The sequence below is a fragment of the Portunus trituberculatus genome, chromosome 41 (genome assembly GCF_017591435.1).
Source record: "Portunus trituberculatus isolate SZX2019 chromosome 41, ASM1759143v1, whole genome shotgun sequence".
NCBI lineage: Eukaryota > Metazoa > Arthropoda > Malacostraca > Decapoda > Portunidae > Portunus > Portunus trituberculatus.
In genome coordinates, this window is record NC_059295.1 from 40,167,782 (window position 1) to 40,183,418 (window position 15,637).

Here is a 15,637-nt window from a genome sequence, read left to right on the forward strand (position 1 = left end):
CAGCAGAATTGCGATGCTTTTTTCACAGATATTGTTCCTCACGTTTTATCATTTCACTTGTAAACTATTATTTTTTTTTTCACTTTGGTATCTTAGAATTCTCCGCATAATAATATTTTCTTGCATTTCATCACTGCAACGTTTTCATGAGTTGTAACTTCTATGAAACTTTTGGTGACCCAGATTGCAGCCTCATGTGGAGAGGAGTAGCACGGTGGAGCGGGAGGAGCAGGAACGGCCAGGGATGCGAGGCTTGGGAGGCAGGGCGTGTGTCTCTCGTTACAGTGGAGGGCGTCACATGACCGCGAGGGCAGCCGGGATAAGATGGTATTTTGAGCTTCTGACCACAATTAATCTGGCTTACTATTATCCTAAAGGTGCAGTGAAGCAGTTCATTAATTAATTTTGGAATTCACAGCATTTCTCATCTAAGTTCTTGGCATGTTTCCTTGGCATGGATACACATTTCCTTTTCATTGTTCTAGTCCCATTTATCGCCCTGCAGGGTTAATGCCACGTTGGAGGTGAGGCCCACGCCAAATGTGGCCACCTTTGTTTTAGAGTGCGCGCGATGTGTCAGCCTTTTAAGGAAGTGGTTTGTTGTCTCTTACGATTTAAACCTGAAAGTATATAACCTTGAAGCGACCGATCCAATTAACTCAATTTTTATTCGCAGGGAAGACTGTCCAGAGTTAACTTTATATCAGGTCACCTTCAAATTAGGGTGGGCGAAAGGAATGCGAGTTATGCAGAGCGGCCTTGGCACGCTACGTTGAATAAAGAAGGAAAAAAGGCGGGCGCTGGACGGCACCGACCGGCCCACTGTGTAACACGAGAAGAAAATGTCGAAATCTTACCCACAAGTCAAGGGCCGACAGCTCACGTCCTTCTCGCCCATCAAAAACGTCCAGCCACTGTAACTGGCAGATAAAAGAATCACTGATGGTCTGTGTCTGTGTGTGTGTGTGTGTGTGTGTGTGTGTGTGTGTGTGTGTGTGTGTGTGTGTGTGTGTGTGTGTGTGTGTGTGTGTGTGTGTGCGTGTGCATGTGGGTGTGCGTGTGCGCGTGCGTGTAGGTGTGCGTGTGTGTGTCTGTCTGACTCTTCCCTCATTTACAAAGACGAGCGATACAAACACGGAAGGCCTCCAAGAATACTACTCCTGCTACCTTTACCATCGCGATTCATACTTTAATTAAGGCGCAGACACACACAAGTCACGTGGCGTCAATCAAGACCAGTTAGCACGTCAAGCCCCGAGAGAATGAGAGTCTCGAAAAGAGTGCTGCCCTCAGACACAGCAGCAGATTGCACTCACAGGGCTGTAGTGACCCAAGCCAGGGAGAGAAGAGGCGTCAGGTAAGCCTTGTGACATCCTACACACGCGATCCTGATTTTTTAGATCGGGTCACGAGTTTTTTGCAATTTCGACTGGGTGATGATGAGTTAAGGGAAGTTCTTATCTCCAACAGAACCTGACCCCGCGCTGCCGGAGTAGTGCAGGGCCAGGTCGAAGGCGTGCATCTCTCTTATATAATGTGTTTTGCTGACGATACACTATTTTCTTTAATGGTTAAAGAGTCGATTTTCATTAACTAGTCTAGCCTGCATATTTCCCCCTCTACCAACTCTTTGCCGGCCTGCCCTGTGAACTTCCATGCTGGTGATTCCCTTTGAGCGGCTCAGTGACACTTGATCGAATAATCGTTTCACTGAATACAATAAATATACATGTCACTCATACACACTGCCTGTGATAGCGACACAAGTGCAACAATTACATGCGTCAGCAGCACTAGGAATTATGGTTCAATACTCCAAAACTTTTCCTTCACGAAGCAGAATATTGTGATGAAATCAAGCACGTCCATCAAACTAACGTCGCTCCATCACTGCGAAATGAAAGCTCACGTTCACATAATGTCACCCTTGGTACCACGAAAAGATTAACCTCTGAAAGGCACTTCCTTCTCCCTGCCCCCGAGCACGTCTGGCAAAAATAATCCGTCATCTGGCGGCCACCAGCTGGGGTAGGCTAGTAGGCTGGTAGGCTTTCTCTCCCTAAGATGGCTGACAGTGCGCCACATAGGCCTGGAAAGATCGATGTTCCGTGGCTTGCAATTCAGAACTCGAGTACGAAAAAAACATGAGAAGCGTTCAGATGTGTTAACCCGGAATACTCTCACCGTGGAAGATGACTTGTTTTTCGCTTCAATAGATGACAGCCCATGATTAGATTATTTTGTATTTGTTTGAGACCTGAACAGTAGTTGTTCAAAAAGGATTGATCAACAACCAATCTGTCAGTAACGGGATGCAATAAGACCTGATAGAGCAGCCTTTATCTCCCCATCGAGGACCGCCGCGCCCCTGGCGTCGCATCTTAACGCATCCCCCACACGCACGTAATTACCACGTCATATCATTATTAATGTGCAATTACGAGCCAGTAGTCAAACAATTCATGTTGCCAAAACACACCATGGATAAAAGATGACAACAAAAAAAGGAACCTCGAAAAGCTATTGACTGTCTGACGAGAATCAGCAGAGGATTATGCCGCCGAGGGCACTGAGGATGTTCCGTTCCTACAGTGGTGGCGACCTCATGCGCCTCTGACTGATGAGCGGCGCGGCAATGGTGAGTAACAAGACATGTTTGGCGCGTGGCACGCATCAAAGAAGCACCACGTGACTCCTGCCGCAGCGCCGCACGTCAGCTGGTCCAGGCAGCGTCACTTTCAACCTGCAGGGTTACTTTATGTTCCGGTACCCTGACACAACACGCACAGGTAAAGTAAAGATCACAGACATAAAATAATAAAACCACTTTCCTATCCAGTTTCTAGCTGAGAGTAGCGGCAGAGTTCTTAACACGTGTAAGTGATCACTGAGTGGTGGGGGCCACGGATGTAAATAACAGTCAGAGTTCAGTTCATTCCCAGCGATGGTAAACCACACTCGTACTATACATCACTGACAACAAACGAGACCACGGCAGCTAACAAACACAGCTGAACAAACACACATAAATCACCCCCCATCCCCAAACACACATTGCCAATAGGGTATCAGTCAAAAGAGACCACTGTATACAGCTTCCTGAGTGGCCGGCGAGGGCAGGCAGAGAACGAGAGGCGACACAAGGTAGGTAGCGCAGCGCGGGGCGGAGCTGAATGAAGGTCGCGTGATCTTCCTGCCCGACCACTGGCCACTGAACCTCGCGCACCGAGCAGAGTGTCCGGCCACCGCCTGCCCCACCTGGCTCTCGCCCCGCCAGGACACCACCGACGCTACCACCACCACCACCACCACTGTTAGATCCACCCCCGCCCCGTCCATCCCACCACCAAGAAAAGGACCATGACACATCTTCTGTATTCATTTTTACCTCTTTAGTCTCTTGGGAACCGATAGACGCGGGCATGCGGGCGCGCACACACAAGCACGTACGCACGCACACACCCGCGCGCATACACACACACACACACACACACACACACACACACACACCGCATAGTGTAGTAGTTAGCACGCTCGACTCACAATCGAGAGGGTCCGGGTTCGAGTCCCGGAGAGCGGCGAGGCAAATGGGCAAGCCTCTTAATGTGTAGCCCCTGTTCACCTAGCAGTAAATAGGTACGGGATGTAACTCGAGGGGTTGTGGCCTCGCTTTCCCGGTGTGTGGAGTGTGGTGTGGTCTCAATCCTACCTGATGATCGGTCACTACGAGCTCTGAGCTCTTTCCGTAGGGGAAAGATTGGCTGGGTGACCAGCAGAAGACCGTGGTGAATAACACACACACACACACACACACACACACACACACACACACACACACACACACACACACACACACTCTCTCTCTCTCTCTCTCTCTCTCTCTCTTTCTTTCGTAGTCCTTCTATGTCAACGACGACGTCTTTACGGAGTGAAGAGACCTGAGGAATTAACTGATCAAGGTGGAAAGGCGAGTGCGCTTTCCTCATTCCCACTGACTTGACACTCCGGAGCCTCTATTCTGGTGACATGAGAGCTTCAAGAGATACTTTGGGTTGCAGGGGTTGGCCAGAGCATGCACCTATGGATGACCACCTAACATGCACTCCCACCACCGATTTTAAGATCAAAATTTTTCTTTCATCTATATACTATGCGTATTGTTCATGCCAGAACTGAAGAGCTCCCTCCACCAACTTTTAAATTTGTTTTGCGAAGGACCGAGACCACTCTCACTGCACACACCGGAGCAACGAGACCACAAACCCCTCGGCTTACACCCCTACCTACTTGATGCTAGATGAATACGGCTGAACAATAAAAGACTCGACCATCTGCCACGCAGCATTTAGCCACCCTGACACTTTCATTCACTATATCATTCATATACTCACACACTAGCCACTCACAGTCATCACTCATTAATTTTCTCATACGCTAACTAACTCAGTAATCCTCTCTCTCTCTCTCTCTCTCTCTCTCTCTCTCTCTCTCTCTCTCTCTCACCCAAGAGTTAAGAGGTTACTGAAGAAGCATCACAGAAATCCACGTAAAAAAGAAACCAGCTAATAGAGAACCTGAGGCAACATTTGTACGTGTCAATCGTTATGAATCTTAGTGTTAGGAGTGTACGTACTGGTGCACATAAAGTCATGATGTAAGATCGGTCATCCTGCCACACTTACTTCCACTGAGCATTCTTTTTCCTGAAGTTGGCAAAGATTGGCAAAATAAAAGAAAGTAAGAAGAAAGATCTGTCTGTTGTGACGTTTAGCAGGACTGTCAGGAGATTAGAGCAATGAATTAAGATAATATGAAACACACGTTAAACACCATGAAAGCCAGAGCAGCAAATCACAGCATTTTTGTACATAGCTACCTAAACAATCTCTCTCTCTCTCTCTCTCTCTCTCTCTCTCTCTCTCTCTCTCTCTCTCTCTCTCTCTCTCTCTCTCTCTCTCCACTTTGTATAACTTGGACGTAATGACAATCCGTTTAACGTAATGCATCGTGTAACTATTGATGATACCATGAGTGTTCTCTCCGATTTATCAGGAATGAGGCAAGAATCAACACAGTGGTCTAATCGGCGTAGCGGAGGAGGCAAACACCACCACGAGAGTATTTTGGTGTTAATGAAGGATGAAAATGGAAGACAAAGAAGCAGGAAGCCCAATATGATGAAGGAAGAAAGTCTGACTCAAAAGGTCATTTAAGAACTGGAAACTAATAAATAGCTTCAAAAATACAAAAGAATATTTTTATGATTAACTCTGAATACTAACATTTCTTTATTATTCTCATATTACCTTATTTGCCTGCCTGCCTACGTGTGTGTGTGTGTGTGTGTGTGTGTGTGTGTGTGTGTGTGTGTGTGTGTGTGTGTGTGTGTGTGTGTGTGTGTGTGTGTGTGTGTGTGTGTGTGTGTGTGTGTGTGTGTGTGCCGGTGCTTTTGTCTGTGCGTGTGGTATATTATAGCAGGACTGCGCATGGAGGAAGGAAAGAAGAGGTGGAAGTTGCTTATACTCCCAGCTAGTATTTTGCATATAATAAATTCCCTGCAGTTAATTAGTCGTCGGTTAATTAGTTTCGGAACACTAACAATTATTATCTACATGCATTAACAAGGACCTCAAAAAGAAAAAAAAGCATTAAAGTCAGACCAAAGCAGAACCGAGAGAGGAACGCAGCCGGAGAAGAAGCATCTGCAGGGCGTTGAGACGGGAGTGTCCTCTGAGGAATGTGAGAAGGCGACATCGGGAGTGTGAGTGACTGTGACTGACAGTGAGAGGGTGTGATAGAGAATATGACAGGCAGTGAGCGAATGGATGGCGGCGCCGGAGTGAGGGGAAGAGACTGCTGGATGAGTGACAAAATTGAAGCAATAACTCATCATGAGAGATGGGCGAGTAACGACACCTCTTTCCCACGCACCCACCCACCCACCCACCCACCCACACACACACACACAAAGTGCCTCCCGGGTGACTCACAACAACAGCAGGACTGAGTGACTGGATCGTCCTGCCTCCCTCCCTCCTGCGCTGATCATTCCCGGCACCGTTAGTCGCCGCACACAGAGATAAATGCCCCCGTGTCCCCGTCGGCACCCAGCTGAGGGAACCCCTTCAGCCCGCACTCTCAGCGGCACCTGGCACGTCCTCCACCACCCAACTCAAAGACAGAGGAGAGTGAAAAGTTGCTGGAGGATGAAAAACGCTAAGAGTAATCACCACCACCAACACCACCACCACCACCACAAGCTAACTACTAGGCGAAACAATGGCTTTAGGTGCCGTGTTTTCATATTTCTTGAAGGAGTGAATAATAGGAGGCGAGGGAACGAAGAATGGTGAGGGATGTCGGGGTGTCCACAGCCACTAGGCCATCGACACGATTCTGGCAGACCGAGGTCACCGGGTCAAGCCCCATTGATTACGTATCGCCAACAATCTCAGGCTTTTTCCCCCTTACTTTGTGTGTGTGTGTGTGTGTGTGTGTGTGTGTGTGTGTGTGTGTGTGTGTGTGTGTGTGTGTGTGTGTGTGTGTGTGTGTGTGTGTGTTGCTGTCTTTCTATCTGGGTTTGTATGTAAGTGCTGGTGAATGTGTGTGTGTGTGTGTGTGTGTGTGTGTGTGTGTGTGTGAGGGGGTGGGTGGTGTCTAGGCAGACTGGCGCGGGCCTCAGAGCATCTCGCCGCAACACTTAACTTGGTAATATACTGCCCACCGCTACAAAGACCGACAACTAGGAAAACATCAGCTGGCTATCTGATGGCGGGACGCAGATAAGACGCGTGTGAGCAGGACGACCACGAATTTATTGTGATGTGATGGACGATTAGATCCTTGAAGTGTGAGCGCCGGATGCACGCCAATTGATACCAAGCCTTACTCAAGAACTTTATAAACGCTCACTTCATACCATGGATTTTCTCTCTCTCTCTCTCTCTCTCTCTCTCTCTCTCTCTTAGAAAGCAGCCATATTAAGGGAGCTTTTTCACCGGTCTGTACCTTCCGCTGGACAACAAAGCCTTTTAACACGAACAACATTCATTTAACCTTTGATCCTCGTCCCTAACCACTGCATTCACTTCCTTCCATTGCTTGAGTCATCAGTCTGCAGCACGTCCCCTCTCCCGACACACACACACAACGAAACAAACTAATTGACAATGTTTATGCACTATTTCCTATCCAATAATGGGTCGTGTCCACTAAACATTATGTGCTCTAAGGAATATTATTGGCTTGTCTTTGGCTTTCCTCTTATTCTTGGTTTTGCCTGCAGTTATGCTCATCAGCTTCATCTTCTTGGTGGTGGTGGTGGTGGTGGTGGTGGTGGTGGTGGTTAGGAAGGCGGGGTGAAGTTCATGTCGTTGGAAATTATTTAAAGAGTATGAAACAATGAGAAGGTTTATGATTCTTTCTTCTCGGAGATTCCAAATATCTCTCTCTCTCTCTCTCTCTCTCTCTCTCTCTCTCTCTCTCTCTCTCTCTCTCTCTCTCTCTCTCTCATTTTATTGCTCTTGATTTTCCTCTCGAGTATTACCGTTAGTGTTGCACAGTCTTCCCCCGCTCCCACAAGTCCTTGCATCCACTCATATAGCTTCCAAGTCACCTTCCAGGATTTCCTTAAGCAATATACTATGTACTACTCTTAAGGCACTGCTACGTTTCCTAAGATAGCATAATGTGTAATTTGCATTCCCTGGACGGTATTACAATTCACTTATTAACAGCAATGACGACACCAACTGCCACTACTACTATCACTACCTACTGCTACTACTACTACTACTATCTACTACTACTACTACTACTACAACTACTACTACTACCACAACCACTACTACCACTATTGCCCACTATAGCATCTCGACTCGATCTCTCTTTATCCTTACCTGACCATTCCAGCACGCAGGGGAGGGCACTGCTCTCATTAGCCTCTCGTTAATCTAGCCACAGCATTGTAAAATCACACAGTCTCGTTAGTTATTCATGTGTGTGTGTGTGTGTGTGTGTGTGTGTGTGTGTGTGTGTGTGTGTGTGTGTGTGTGTGTGTGTGTGTGTGTGTGTGTGTGTGTGTGTGTGTGTGTGTGTGTGTGTGTGTGTGTGTGTGTACTAATAGTATACATAGGTAAGTCAGGGAGGTAAAAGAAGGGCTGTCTAGTTGTAGCAAATGGTTCTCCGCTGCAGCACAACAAGTGAGACTAAGAATCGATAACCAGTGTCAGAGGGAAGGATAGAACAATAGCACCAGCATCTGCCGCCTTCTCTCTCTCTCTCTCTCTCTCTCTCTCTCTCTCTCTCTCTCTCTCTCTCTCTCTCTCTCTCTCTCTCTCTCTCTCTCTCTCTCTCTCTCTCTCTCTCTCCTAGCCCTCCTCACCACCACCACAGCCACCACCAGCGTCACCGCTTCCCTTGTATTAAATCCGACAGGAAAAAGTGAGAAGCAGTCGTGTTTGTTCGCAGAGGACAAACATGAACATTTCTGTCGTAAAAAGTGAAGTGAGGTGAAGTCCGGTATCATATTTCGACCAAAACAAAGAGATAGTCGATTCAAGTCATAAACCATTGTGTTGTCTCGTCCGAAAATAGGAAAACAACTGAGCACTACAAATATTATTAAGTGTTTATGTAATCGAATTCGTAAAGGTCCCGCCCGTGGTCATCTGCATTTCCTAGATTAATGTTAAGCTTTTCTTTAAATATTTGTGCGGTGACTTTTTTTTCCTCTCTCTCTTTCTCTCTTTGGTTTCCATTCGGCGCCGCATAAATTCAGTGTGTCAAATTGCAACTCAGGTAGAAATTTCATAATTGATAATATTGAATTCACTTGAAATTCAATACAGTTTATTTGATGACTCTGCATGTTATGTTTCGTAATACATTATATGCACTGAAGCATGCAACTCTTTCTTTCCTGGATGGTGAATGGACAGTGAGTTACAGAACCACTCAGACCACTCACCACACTGCCGCATCCACCTCATTCCACACACACAAACTTTACCCACCTCACTGCACACACTATATTCACCACACCTTGCAGACAAACACCATATTCACCTTGCCAAGCACACACCACACTGACCACACACACAATAACCTCCCACAACTGTCATCACATTTACCACACACCGCACCTTATCACCACACTCACCATACGAGCCTCATCACTCACCACACCAAGCTATCTACCATACTCACTTCCCACACCACACAAACACACACACCACTCACCATATTCACCACACTTACAACACGCTTTTGTTTTCTGCCCCCTCGTGGTGATGCTAAGCGGCAAAAAGCTAACATATTTTCCCAGCTCGCTCAGGCTAACGGAGTCTTAAAGTGTTGCAGTAACATCCGGAGTTTTACGATCAAACTCAGTGGTGAAAAACGAAACATTCCATTTGATTTCTTGCTTGCCTCGATGCATTATTCACGTTTTTAAGGTTATTAGTGGCAGTCGGACCAATGTAATTTTCCCTTAACCTTTATTTTACGGGATATTTTAAATTTGCATTCACAATTTTTATTTCTCAAAATAGAAAAAAAAAAAAAAAAAGAGCCAGTTCTTGGTTTCTCTCAATAGTAAATTTGCCCCCACAAGGATCCTCCATCCATGACTGTGGCGGTGTTCGTGCGCTTTCACGGTATTTAAGGCTTATCACACATTCATCTATTTTGTTGCGTCTGCAAATTACTATTTTTTTTCCCTCTTCTTATAATGATGAGTCCGGTTCCTCGGTCCTTTGGTAGTGCGTGGGGCGAGCACACCGGCTGGCTTTGGAGGTTTTCTGCTTATTATAACACAATGATTTCAATGGATTATGTACGACCGTCGCTCAGCCAAAAACACAAACAGTTACCTATTTTGTGTCTATTTCTTATCTATTCAGAGAGAGAGAGAGAGAGAGAGAGAGAGAGAGAGAGAGAGAGAGAGAGAGAGAGAGAGAGAGAGAGAGAGAGAGAGAGAGAGAGAGAGAGAGAGAGTGTGTGTGTGTGTGTGTGTGTGTGTGTGTGTGTGTGTGTGTGTGTGTGTGTGTGTGTGTGTGTGTGTGTGTGTGTGTGTGTGTGTGTGTGTGTGTGTGTGTGTGTGTGTGTGTGTGTGTGTGTGTGTGTGTGTGTGTGTATGGTTATGGAACATGTTTAGCACAGGACTGGAAGTGAAGGAAAGGCCCATAGCTGCGGGAGGGTCCGGTCAGGTTCCCCGAGGCTCCTCCAGGAACGAGAGGCAGACAGACTCTCGCCGCCACGTCCCTCCAGTCTCGGCCCTCCAAGGTTTAGTAGAAAGCCTTCATTCCGGTGCCTCGCCGCGCCCCACGAGCCTTGATTACACTGGCTGGATGGCTGCTTCCTTTTACGGTCTGATAACTATTTTAAGGATTCGGAAGCTATTCGTCTTTCTTAATAATGTAGCATCAGATATTAAGATGATTAATTATAAAGTACCCAGGCGGCGAAGTGGTGCTCTGCTGCCGGTGGTGTATTGTGCTCGCTCTGCCGCGCTGGCAAACTTAATCTTTATCTTGACACCACTAAGAGGATTTCATTAATAGTTAAGACAGATTCATTATATAGTAAATTTAATATATTTATTATCACTCTCACAATAATAATCGCAATAAAATACAAAACATAATATGCCCAGTATCATTATAAACATTATCAATATTATGAATATGAGCAATAAAAATATTACTATAATTATTTTGATCACAATTTTCTATCAGCTTGATGGACAGGTGGTGGCAGCCCAGCGCCGCCCCACGCCGCCCCGAGCCGCCGCGAGTGTTGTAAACAGCGCAGCGGGACCCATCGCCCTGTGCGGTCCCATTACGATAACTTACACCCGTTAATACACCCTTTTAATAAATTACTGAGACTGGTACAATCCTGGCACCTCAAGTTATGATGACTGCCTGAGTGCCATTACTGCGAGTTACGAGGAGAGTTACACCGGCACTGTCCAAGTTATCTCGCCGCGTGGCCCCTTCAGTGGTCGCTCTTTACCATGCAGGAGGCACGGACAGTGTTTAACACACTACCCCTGCTTTCCCGACGTACGCCCCAAAATTAGCAGCTGTGGTCCAATCAAGACTCATCACTGCGGGACTAAACGAGTTCCAAGTAAGTGGAGTTCGCAACGACTTTAATCAAGCCCTCCCCCGCATTCCCTGGCTCTAATCTCGCCCCGTCAAGTGTCCACCCGCCGACGTTGACTCATTACTGCTCAGCTCGATGGCGGGGCGGCTGGAGCTGCCTGGTAATGGTGTTGCTGCAGACGGTGCAGGTATACGAGACGAGAGGAAGATATACGAAGATAATAAAACAGTCGAGAGAGAGAGAGAGAGAGAGAGAGAGAGAGAGAGAGAGAGAGAGAGAGAGAGAGAGAGAGAGAGAGAGAGAGAGAGAGAGAGAGAGAGAGAGAGAGAAAAGAATCTGATTGAAACATGTACAGTATATAACCTCCTCTGACCTTTCTATCGAAGTTCACAGCTGATAATCTTCTCACCAAGTTCAAGGTGACACTTCCGGTCCACACGTTCACCTACAGTACATACCTGCAAAGATCAAAGAACAGGTAATAACGTTAGTACTGAATTACGTGTGTGTGTGTGTGTGTGTGTGTGTGTGTGTGTGTGTGTGTGTGTGTGTGTGTGTGTGTGTGTGTGTGTGTGTGTGTGTGTGTGTGTGTGTGTGTGTGTGTGTGTGTGTGTGTGTGTGTGTTGCAGAGCCTGAGCTTCACTGATCTGGTCCTGCCTACATTAATCCTGTTTTTCCTTCCAACGATGCACACACTTTGTCAATAGCGCCTTCTCATTTGGCTTACTCTAGACACACATTTCCAAGGGAGAAGCTGTTTTATTTATGCTGATCAGCTTTGTACCTTTTTCCTTTTCTCCTCTTGTTTTTCATATCCTCTTATGTATCCGGATTCCCTTCCTTCACTTAACAAGCCTCTCATTATCTATTTCTTCCATCATATTTAACAATTGTAAATGCTTATCAAGTCTCCTCTTTCTCTTCTTTCTCTTCTTTGATGTGTGTGTGTGTGTGTGTGTGTGTGTGTGTGTGTGTGTGTGTGTGTGTGTGTGTGTGTGTGTGTGTGTGTGTGTGTGTGTGTGTGTGTGTGTGTGTGTGTGTGCGAGCGCGAGCAGATGAAAATCAACAATACCTGAGAACACATGAATAGATTAAAGAAGGAACATCAACAGGTAACATCCTTGACCCCTGAAGTGACGTCACATCTTGTTACCTTCATCAACCTCCCCTGCTCCTCCCTCCCCCGCGCCTCCTCGCAGACCTCCCTTCCCACTCCTTACGCCTCTTCCCTTTCCATCCCACCGTCAACTCTATTTACATGTGTGGTCAGGTGTGGAGAAACCTTGCAAGATGATATTCCATGGTTTTAGTTCTGTGTGTGGCCGTACGTCAGTCTGTCTGTCTATCTCGTCTGTCTATCTGTGTGTTTGTTTGTATGTATGTATGTATGTATGTATTTATGTATTCTCTCTCTCTCTCTCTCTCTCTCTCTCTCTCTCTCTCTCTCTCTCTCTCTCTCTCTCTCTCTCTCTCTCTTTCCCTTCACTGTCAGATCACACAATGCAGATAATATTCCGGTCAGAGGAACGCAAACAACCAATGCACGAGCCATGGAGGAGGAAGAGAAGGAGGAAAATTACATTAGATGACACAGGATAAGCCTTATGTCCTTTTATGGTTGCTGAAGAACTATTCCTAAGCAGCTACGGGGGTAAACGCAGGAAAGTAAAGCAGGAACCTCCTCCCCACGAACATTTTTCCCTGAACCTTCCTTTGGCATGGGAACAGATGAGAAAATGTATGGAGAGAGTATACTAAGAGAGCTCTCTACAGGAAAATACGGATGGAAATTTTATTATTAATCTCGGTGTGAACTCTATTCGTCCCACTATTTCAATTTCCACCCATTATTGCACAGAATAAAAGTCTGAGAAGAAAATGAATTAAGAAAAATTGTTATACGAGGAGGAGAAAGAGTTAGTGGTGGTGGTGGTGGTGGTGGTGGTGGTGGTGGTGGTGGTGGTGGTGGCAGAAATAATCGAAAGAAGCATATACGAGTATTTATTTAATTAACATACTGAGAGAGAGAGAGAGAGAGAGAGAGAGAGAGAGAGAGAGAGAGAGAGAGAGAGAGAGAGAGAGAGAGAGAGAGAGAGAGAGAGAGAGAGAGAGAGAGAGAGAGAGAGAGAGATAATAGGTGACATCACAGAAAATGAACACACACACACACACACACACACACACACACACACACACACACACACACACACACACACACACACACACACACACATCACCAACCTACCCTCCCACCACTACACAGCAGACAGACTTGCACGCAAAGACGGATGGTGGTGAAGGCAAGCAATAAGCCATTTCCATCTGATAAGCTAAGATGCTTATGGTGTAGGCCTTCTTGGCGTCACACTTGTCACAGTGGGCAGGGCTCGCTGCGGCCAGGCCTGACAGGTGTACAAGCGGATGACAGCTGGTAGGAGGCAGGAGTGTTCAAGGCTTATAATGTATACGAAGGCTAGAGACAGACAGGCAGACGGAGAGAAAGTCAGTGTATGCTTTCTTGCGATTCTGTCTTTTGATTATGCGAGGTTTGTTGAATAAGGGAATGAAATGGAAATCAGATAACACATGTAAGGAATGGAAATTTTAATTAGACAGTATGAATTTGCTGATAATGAAGAAGTTTGTGAAGGAGACTAAGTAAGGAAGGAGAGCAAGAGAGATAAGAAAAATACGGGCTAATGAGAACGAGATGCATGTTGAAGAAACGTGGTAAAATGTTGCAACGCCTGGAAAATGACTGAAGGAGGAAGAGAAGTTGCTGATTTGTATCGCGAGGTGGTGGTGAAGCAAGTAGAAGGAAAAGTCGATGAAAATTCTCTCTCTCTCTCTCTCTCTCTCTCTCTCTCTCTCTCTCTCTCTCTCTCTCTCTCTCTCATCAGCCTTTACATTTTTTCATGATTTCAATCAATTTTTCTTTGCGTTACGACCTTCACAATCCTGTTCATTAAGTTCATTTTCATTATTCCCTCGCAAACCAACGAATCATATTATATTTCTTTTATCAACTTTATGGCTTAAGTAATGCTTAAATCACGATAAATACCTGTGATAAGTAAATAAACATTGTGTGTGTGTGTGTGTGTGTGTGTGTGTGTGTGTGTGTGTGTGTGTGTGTGTGTGTGTGTGTGTGTGTGTGTGTGTGTGTGTGTGTGTGTGTGTTTATGTGAAGACAAGCTCAAGATCAAAGAGTAGAAATAGATAAGATAACGATATACACCCACCTAACGCAAAAAGATAATAATATTGATAATAATAAAGAAAATATGTAGATAGTAAACGTGATGCTAAAAAAATATACATATACAACAATGCAGATAAACTCTCTCTCTCTCTCCCTCTCTCTCTCTCTCTCTCTCTCTCTCTCTCTCTCTCTCTCTCTCTCTCTCTCTCTCTCTCTCACACACACACACACATACACACAGGGCCGTGCATGGTATGGGCGTTCCTCACCACTCATGCCAACATCAGTGGACCTATCTATTCCCCGTGAGAGGTTTATAATTGAGGGCGTAAATCATGAGCGTGTACCCAGACCAAGATAATGTATTGCCACCCTGCCACACACCTCCCTCCCTCCCTCTCCAGTCCTCTCGTCTCTCCATCACCCTAGCCCTCACACCTTCCCCAGCCTCCCTCCCTGCCCTTCCTCCATTCCCCGCTACCCCAACCTCACCAGGAAGTGAAGGAACCTCGTGTCAACAGAAATCAGCTGATCACACGCCTGGCGAACCACTAACTACCTATACGGAGGAGAATAAAAGAGAGAGAGAGAGAGAGAGAGAGAGAGAGAGAGAGAGAGAGAGAGAGAGAGAGAGAGAGAGAGAGAGAGAGAGAGAGAGAATGTGTGTGTGTGTGTGTGTGTGTGTGTGTGTGTGTGTGTGTGTGTGTGTGTGTGTGTGTGTGTGTGTGTGTGTGTGTGTGTGTGTGTGTGTGTGTGTGTGTGTGTGTGTGTGTGTGTGTACGAGTCTGTTTCTTGTTAAATTGGGGCTTGTTAAGAGAATGAGGGAGAAAAAATAATATAGCAGTCAGAATGGCAAACGTGATGAAAACAATGAAAGCAAAGCAGCGATAACTTTCAGAGAACCTTAGAAAAAAAAAAAAAATGACAACTTTTATGTTTGTGTATGTATTTTTACTCCACTTTTCATTCATTTTCTCACTTATTTCTTCGATGACATTCACCAACTGTCACGCAGGTGCTAATGAAGGGATCCCGGTGGAGGCGTTAAGCTGAGTGACGCGTGTTTATATAGTGCAGTCACCACCCGGGAAACTTCTCTTCTACTCTTGCTCATCCTTCACCTGCTCTATATACCCGTCAACGATTGAGGCGGTGATGAAGGTGGTGGGGGAGAGGAGCGAGATGATAAGGACAAGGAGTGGAAGACTATTGAAATTCTTCAGCCATGTAATGAAAAGAGAATGGTTTTAAAATTTTATTGTAACGGGAACGGTGAAAGGAAGGAGAGATAGAGGAAGACCAAGAGAAAAGAATGTTGATAGACTG

General features: G+C 45.9%; 1 protein-coding gene across 6 annotated transcripts in view; it reads right to left on the reverse strand.

Moving 5' to 3' along the window:
* LOC123516638 (F-box/LRR-repeat protein 7-like) overlaps positions 1 to 15,637 on the reverse strand; it is a 326,645-nt gene that overhangs the window by 198,698 nt on the left and 112,310 nt on the right. For 3 of the 6 annotated variants that reach the window (XM_045276227.1, XM_045276226.1, XM_045276222.1), the window contains exons 1-2: positions 3,054 to 3,207; positions 1 to 620 (exon numbers count right to left, since the gene is read on the reverse strand). The exon at positions 1 to 620 is cut by the window's left edge and continues 180 nt beyond it. The exons of 2 other annotated variants lie outside the window; for them this stretch is intronic. The gene's annotated coding sequence lies outside the window, so the exon portion shown is untranslated. Of the gene's footprint in view, positions 621 to 3,053; positions 3,208 to 15,637 lie in introns of those variants that run through there. One more of the 6 variants, XM_045276223.1, reaches the window with a different exon arrangement.